We start from the raw sequence: 8614 nt of genomic DNA on the forward strand, positions 1-8614 counted from the left end.
AATTTGAAATTTGTTTTATGATCGATATCCTATTTTTTAAAACTTTGACGAATTTTTGATTAACAAACTCAAGGATTTCAAAGCGAGCAATGGCAACGTTGTGCAGAAAAAACATTTTTATCTCCAGCGCGTGAGTCTCTGTATCGGAAATTCTAAAGATATGCTCGTTTTAAAACTATTTTGCGATATTGCTTTTGCACTGGATCTTATGGTTTAAGTGCGAGGAACATGATATTTAATAAAGAAAGGTAACACACAAAATATTAAAAAACGCCCCTTTGGACGTAATTTAAAATCTGAAACATTTCAGATTTTTTTTTTTTTTTTTTTTTTTTTTTTTTTTTTAAATCCAAAGGTATTTGAGCCCCTATTACTTTCGTTGTGGTATTTTCCGTCGGATTCCTATAAATGCCGGTTCACTTTTCAAACTGTTGCCACAAAATGTTACAGTCCTGCATTATATTTGAAGAAATTAAATAATGAAATATCTGCATAAATGTATGCATATTTCTTGCATTGTGATAAAACAACGGTATCGAGAGACATTTAATTTTGAATGACGTAATCCTGCTGCAAATATGGGCATGTGGAAGCCCAAATTTGAAATTTGGAATTAATTTTATGATCAATTTCATATTTTGTAAAACTTTGACGAATTTTTGAGTAACAAACTCAACGATTTAAAAGCAAGCAATGGCAACACTCTACGGGGGGGAAAAAAACTTTTTATCTCCAGCGCGTGTCGAACTGTGTATCGGAAATTCTAAAGATAGGCTCATTTTAAAATTATTTTGCGACATTGCTATTGAAATAAATTTTATGGTTTAAGGGCAAAGAACATGATATTTAATAAATAAAGATAACACACAAAACGTTAAAAAAAGTCCATTTGGACGTAATTTAAAATCTGAAACATTTCATTTTGTTTTCTTAATTTATCATACACATTTCGTGTGTTTACTTTATTTGTTAACTATCATGTTTTTGATCCTTACGTTACATAAAATTCGATTCAAAGACAAAATACCTAAAACCAACATACTACCTTTATTATTTCCGACACACAGTCTCGCGTGCTGGAGATAATTTTTTGGGGAGGAGCAGTGTTGCCACTGCTCTCACTGAAATCGTCGAGTTTGTTAGTAAAAAATTCGTTAAGCTTTTACAAAATATGAAATAGATAATAAAACAAAATACGAAATTCCAAATTGGGGCTTCTAGGTGCCCGTGTTCAGGTGGAGGACTACGTTATTGAAAACTGCATAGCTCTAGGTACTGTTGTTTTTTCACAATGCGGGAAACATGCATACATACATGCAGATTCTTCATTATTTAATTTCTTTAAATATAATACACGGCGATAATATTCGGTGACAAAAATATGAAAAGTGAAAAGCCTACTAAAATGTTATATAAAATTATAGTGTTTCAACGCAAAATACCGTTTCGAAACTAAGGTCTCTTTTGGGCTAAAAAAAGGAACTGCATGTTTATTATACATGGGAAGCAACATGGTATTTTATATCAATTTTATTTACTTTCGAACAATATTTTTGTGTTTTCCAGAACAGTGCAGCATATATTCATGTATTTAGAATAGCATTTTGTAAGAAAACAAAACGAATATTAATCCCAAAATTTTATAAGTTTGTACATTTTTACGAGTAATAAACATATTTATGAAATTATATAGGTTTGTAATTTGGGAATAATTTTAGAAAAGTGATTTGGAGGCAGGAAAAATTTGTATTCTCATATAAAAACTGCAGAAAAGGTGAATCGCCAGGGGTACATGCAGTCACAAACGTGAACGTTGGCACGACCCACCGGCGGATCACAAGGCCTCCAAAACAAACCTATCATCATCCACCGGTGTGTCACGCGGTTAAAGTGTTAAATTAAAGCTTATTTTAAAAAACTGTTTATATCCCAAAGGGGCAATAAGCACAGAAGGGCTATAAATTTCGTTCTGGCATTTTATGTTGGCTCACTATAAACGCGGTTTCACTTTTCAAATTGTTGCCAACAAATATTAGACCCCTATATTATATTTAAAGAAATTATATAATGAAAAATCTGCATGAATGTATGTATGTTTCTCGCACTGAGAAACAACAATTAGAGACATCAAATTTTGAATAACGTAGCCCTCCGCTCGAATTTGGGCATCTGGAAGCACAAATTTGGAATTTCTTTCATTAACTATTTCATATTTTGCATACCTTTTATAAGGTATTTCTCCCGCCTTCCCAGCGTGCCTTCGTGGTGTAGTAGTTCTGCACGCTGGGCCGGTATTCCAGAGAACCGAGGTTCGATTCTCGGCGAAGGCATTGCTAATTTTCATCTCTGCAGCCTCCCTCAAAAAGCCTAATGTCTCTACAGTGGCGCCCGAACTAAAATGATGGTGGATGATGACTTTCCACACCCAGGATTTAGCGATTGAGTCCGATAAAAACCCCAGTCGCATTTTAAAAGGGGGAGTATATAAGGTATTTCTCCCGCCTTCCTAGCGTGCTTTCGTGGTTCTGCACGCTGAGCAGGTATTCCAGAGATCCGTGGTTCGATTCCCGGCGAAGGCGTTGCTGATTTTTCATCTCTCCGGCCCCCTCCCAAAAAATCCCAATGTCTTTACACTTTCATTTATCTACGCAATCAGTTTCATTTATCTACGCAATGCTGATGAACAGGAGCTCCAAAGACTTGCTTATTACACCTTCCGCCTTAGAAAAGACATTTATTCTTACATTTATGCTTTTGGAAGCATCAGTTGTTGAACTTTTCAAGGACAGTCTTTTCTCAATATGATTTGTGTACACTATTAATAACAGAACTCAGTTATCTCAGAAAGTCCTCTCAAGGGGTTGATGGTAAAAAGAAGAGGGGCGGGAGAACCTCGGACCACCCCCCGGGGTGTTCTCCCTCAAAATTGGGGTGGAAAGTTTAACAGTTAGCTAGGTTCAGCAATACCTCAATTACCTGTGGTACTACGGAGGTGCTGGCCTAGCTTCTACCTGTACCTGTCTTTACACTTTAACGAATTTATATTAACAAACTCATCTATTTCTAAGCGAAGAATGGAAACAGTGTACGAGGGGGGCATTTTTATTTCCAGCGCGCGAGTCTCTGTATCGGAAATTCTTAAGATATGCTGTTTTGAAATTATTTTGGGATACTGCTGTTGAATTGAATTATATGGTTTAAGTGCGAAGAACATGATATTTAATAAATAAAGGCAACACACAGAACGTTGAAATTACGCCCCTTTGGGCGAAATATAAAATCTAAAAGCTTTCAGATTTTTAGTCCAAAGGGATTTGAATCCCGAAGGACTATTAGTTTCGTTTTGGCATTTTGAGTCGGACGGATAAATGTCGGTTCACTTTTCAAACTGTTGCCATAAAATGTTAGAGTCCTGCATTATATTTGAAGAAATTAAATAATGAAAATCTGCGTAAATGTATGCATATTTCTCACATTGTCATAAATTAACGGTACATAGAGTCATCGAATTTTGAATAACGTAATCCTCCAACGAATATGAGCATGTGGAAGACCCAATTTGAAATTTGAAATTTGTTTTATGATCGATTTCCTATTTTTTAAAACTTTGACGAATTTTTGATTAACAAACTCAAGGATTTCAAAGCGAGGAATGGCAACGTTGTGCAGAAAAAACATTTTTATCTCCAGCGCGTGAGTCTCTGTATCGGAAATTCTAAAGATAGGCTCGTTTTAAAACTATTTTGCGATATTGCTGTTGCACTGGATCTTATGGTTTAAGTGCGAGGAACATGATATTTAATAAAGAAAGGTAACACACAGTTACCAACAAAAGTTACCAACAAAATGTTAAAAAACGCCCCTTTGGACGTAATTTAAAATTTGAAACATTTCAGATTTTTTTTTTTTTTTTTTTATTATTTTTATTTTCGATTTTCTATAAACATTAATTTTATTTTAATTAATTGGAAACCAATTAAAGCATACAGTGGTTTCTTGCACTGAGTTTATTTTTATGTTGTATGAATTCTTCCTATGAAGGGTTGTTTCTGAATGATGCTTAAATTAGCCAATCCCTTCCCGTGAAGCCATTTCTTTTGCATTCTATACTCGTTTTTGTAAATAAACATTCAATTGAAGTGAAAGAAGTGAATGGATTGAGAAGAGGAGAAAATTTCAACGCCAGTGACCCAGCGAGAAACAACAGCGGAGCAGCACGAATTCGACTGTGTATAATGGCAAGAACGACTCTGCCGTCGTTTGGAATGTGTCAGATCATCGCACGTGCGGGCGGAGATAGCAGCTGGAAGACAATGCTCAAGAGAACCTCTTTTTTTTCCCCCTTCCTCCCCTCTGTTTCCTTCCTCTCCGAGAATAAACTGATTAGTAAAAGGGGGTTCACGTTTTTAGACAAGTTTAGTGAATCGTAATGAAATGCCACATGCTCAGTCCCCCACGCGCATGCTGTGCCGCCCCCCCAGCGAACGCAGCTGCAAATTAGATGACTGCAACGACCAAACGATTTTCTTCTGATCGCTGCTGCTGCTGCCGGAGGTAGGGAGAGTTTTAGGCGGGAAAAAGACATCTGTGCTTCTTTTCCGTTCTGCTAGTGCTATTTTGGCGATGTAGCGAAGCAAAACTTTTACCAGACGACAAAGTTTAAAATGGAAACGTTGTTGATATTTGCAAGGAAAATCTGATATGTTCAGCACGTGCATCGTCCTTTGAACGGTAGTTTTCTTCATTGAGAATCAATCGCCGTTTGCTACATGCGGTTTGATTCTCAGTCAGAAGAAAATTTAGAGCAGTTCGTTTAATTTCTTCTTCGCTAAACTTCCAATTTCACCGTAAATCTGTTTTGTCCAAAAAAAGCTTTATTGCAAATCGAAATCTTGCGAATTTGAGAATATATTAAAATTTTGTTTCAGTAAAAAATCTGATCTGGAGACCACATGGACTCCTTTGTACACAATATTAAATTATACGCACTTTTCGCTGCCTTTCGCACTTTTCGCTTTGTTAATATTGTGTACAAACTTAATTCCTCGAAGTTCATTAGATATATTTCTCATTCGATCAATTCAGTTCTCACTTCGCGATAAAGTAGAAATACATAAAACCTCAAAATATCTTTTTTTTTTTTAAATTGAAAAATATAAAACACCAAATACAGTTAAAATAATTTTTATAATTAAAATTAGAGTTTCTAAGAAAAACAAGCAATCGGCCACCGAGCAACAAGCGAGATTTTCAGCTGCACAAAACTCGGTCCCACTCGGCAAAAAGATACTAAAGGTGCAGAAAATGATTAATTCACTGTTCTGCTAAGTTTCAAATGTAAACGAATATGGCTGCTATGGTAAGAAAAATTATGCTTAGCCGCATTTAAACAACTTTTAAATTGTTGATAATTCTGCAATTATTGTATGCAGAAGATCAACATAATTCAATCATTTTTTTAAAAAAATGGGAAAGTTACCAACAAAAGAATAAAAAAAATCTGATGTGTACACCACACGACTTCCTTGTACGGAATATTAAATTATACGCATTTTTTCTTGCATTTCATTTAAACTTATTGAATTAAATCTACTTCGTCGATAGCACATAAACGACAATAGAATAAATGCACTCTTTAAAATTCACTATATTTGTTTACCATAGCGAAACTCTGGCGCTAGGTTCACTTAACAGCGCTATATTTCCTTCATATTATAACTCAGAATGCGCAAAATTTATATCATTTGGAGAATTATCTAATCATTGCCACATATTCTATTCAAATATTATAATAAGTCTTGAACGATGTATAAAAGAAATTAAGCAAACAAAACAAAAACGAAACAGTTTTTCACAGACGATTCAGTATTTCTCATTCAATTAATACAGTTCTCACTTCGCGACAAGGCAAAAATACATAAAATCTCAAAATATCTATATTAAAAATTACGAAGTAAATCTTAAACACTTATTTCCACGAAAAAATTCCAGAGAGGATTAAACATGATTTAATTCGCAAAAATAAATAAAGGCATTATCTTTGTTGTTGCGAAGCTTAGTCTCTCTAGATTGGCAACAAATCTACTATTCTATTCTACTGTTTCAAATGTAAACAAACATGTCCGCTATGTTATTTAAAATTTAGGCTTAACCGCACTTAAACAGCTTTTAAATTGTTGATAATTCAGCATCTATTGCTTGCAGATTTCCTAAAGGCATAAAAACCTTAACCAAAAGATAAGAACAACATAATTCTATCATTTTTAAAAGCAAAAAATGCACAATTTACAAACATATAAGAGTAAAGAAACTGAGATCACTGAGCAGTGTAACAGAGTGGATATATATATAAATATATTTATATATGTTTGGTGCGGTCGATTGCAACCAAAATATGAGGTGCACATCTACATGTTATAGCAGTTCTTTATACAAAATTTCAACGTTCTGAGGCTACTCGTTTCTGTGTTATGAAAGATACCTACATACGTACCTACAGACACCCCGAAAAATTCTCTTTAAAATTCATTTTAAAGCAGTTTTATAATTTTTTGGAGGAAAAGGGTCTTTTACTCTATTCTTACGTACAGATGTCTCGCGAAACGTCGTTAAATTGCATTCCATAGCGGTCAAAATGCATATTTTCGTTGAAATAGGATATCCGGAATTTTTCGTAATTACAATACTTCCTTTACTTCGTACAAGGAAGTAAAAAGGAAATGTTTAAAATAGCTTGTTGGAAGATCGTGAAAAACACTTTAATTTGAAGTATTTTACAGTGGGTAACACTTCACAACACTTAGTAATTTCATAATGTTTACTACACAATGTATAATTTCATTATGAAGTAAGCATTTCAATATTTGTAATATGGCATGATTTTTGTTGTGCTAATGCACGTGTTGCAAATAGAATATTTAAAACCGACATCTTTTGTTAATGAAAAGTTAATATTGCGCCATTTTGGAGTTTGGAAATAATGATTCAAACAGTAGTGAGAAATCTTATGAAGTAGAAATCACGCAGTATGAACTACAAGTCTACATATTGCCTATATATCTGAAGTCTATACATTGCCAACGAAAATATATAGACTACAAATTTAATTATTCTTGAAATTGCTGCAGGTAATTTTCTCCCACAAGATAAAATTCTCTGCTACAAACATTAACTAAAAAGTAAAAATTTCTGCTTTAATATAAATCGCAAACACACTTTGACAACAAAATTATTTAATTTTTTTTTTTTAAACTGAAAGCTTTTAGATTTTATATTACACCCAAAGCGGGGTTTTTAACGTTTTGTGTGTTAAACTTTATTTATTAAATACCATGTTCTTCGCACTTAAGCTATAAAATTAAATTCAACAACAATATCATAAAATATTTAAAAAGAGCATATCTTTAGAATTTCCGATACACAGTCTTGCGCGCTGGAGATAAAAATGTTTTTCCCGTACAGTGTTGCCATTCCTCTCTTTGAAATTGTCGAGTTTGTTAATCAAAAATTCGTTAAAGTTTTATAAAATATGAAATCGATAATAAAACAAATTCCAAATATCAAATTTAGTCTTTCACATGCCCATATTCGTAACAGGATAACGTCATTCAAAATTCGATGGCTTTATGTACCGTTGTTTTATCACAATGTGAGAAATATACATACATTTATGCAGATTTTTCATTATTTAATTTTTTTCAAATATAATGCATGACTCTAACATTTGGTGGCAACAGTTTGAAAAGTGATTCGCCGTGAAAAGTGATTGTGTAACAACAGAATAGTAGACTGTGACCTCAGCGAGAGCGTAAAAAAACTTAGCAATCTCTTTTGGGTGACCGTCAAAATCTGAAACCTTTCAAAATTTCTTTCTCTCTCTCTCTTTTTTTTAAATTAATAATATCTTAATAAAGATTTGGATTATTCTTTTATATATTTTATAAATTAAACAAAAATGAAAGTACAGAAAATTTTGGTAAATATGAAAATTTGAATAAAATTTATTTATTGTATTCATAAACTAAAAAGGAATACTTAACAGCTAAATGAAAGGATGACCGCATTGCCCTTGAAATTACGAAATTCCCCTCTGGTTGAGAACCCGCAAAATACAACTATAAAAATCGCACTACAATATTCTCCAAATGCATTGTTAAATAAATAACTGGTTGTCGTCATCAAATATGTCTTCCTTTCGCCGTACTGAAGCAAAAGCAAGGGTCTTAGCTTCTTAGTTAGAATTATTCAACAGTTCGCCATTAATCACTACTTCCGTGGCAATCGCATTTATTTTGGCTTAGGCCATATTTCTGCCGCCAGGGAAGTCTCCGTAAGCAAGGTCGGCGCTGTTATGAAGCGAAAGAATTTTTCTTTTACAGATCAAAAATGAGTTAAATTACATCGAATAACGAGAAGTTTTTAACATAATAAAGCAGAATTTCCCGAAACCGGAATAAGATAGTTTAGCGGATGAGGGAAGGTTTATAAACTACAGATTGAAAATTTCAGATTATAGTTTAGCTCTTCAAAGAATTCACCATTACAAAAAAATACTTAAAAGAATTTTTAAACATAAAAATCATAAATTTTTTAAAACATTGAAATCGTTGTTCTG

This window comes from Stegodyphus dumicola, chromosome 2, assembly GCF_044657685.1.
Source record: "Stegodyphus dumicola isolate Sdum_Otavi_A_Nest chromosome 2, ASM4465768v1".
Classification (NCBI taxonomy): Eukaryota; Metazoa; Arthropoda; class Arachnida; order Araneae; family Eresidae; genus Stegodyphus; species Stegodyphus dumicola.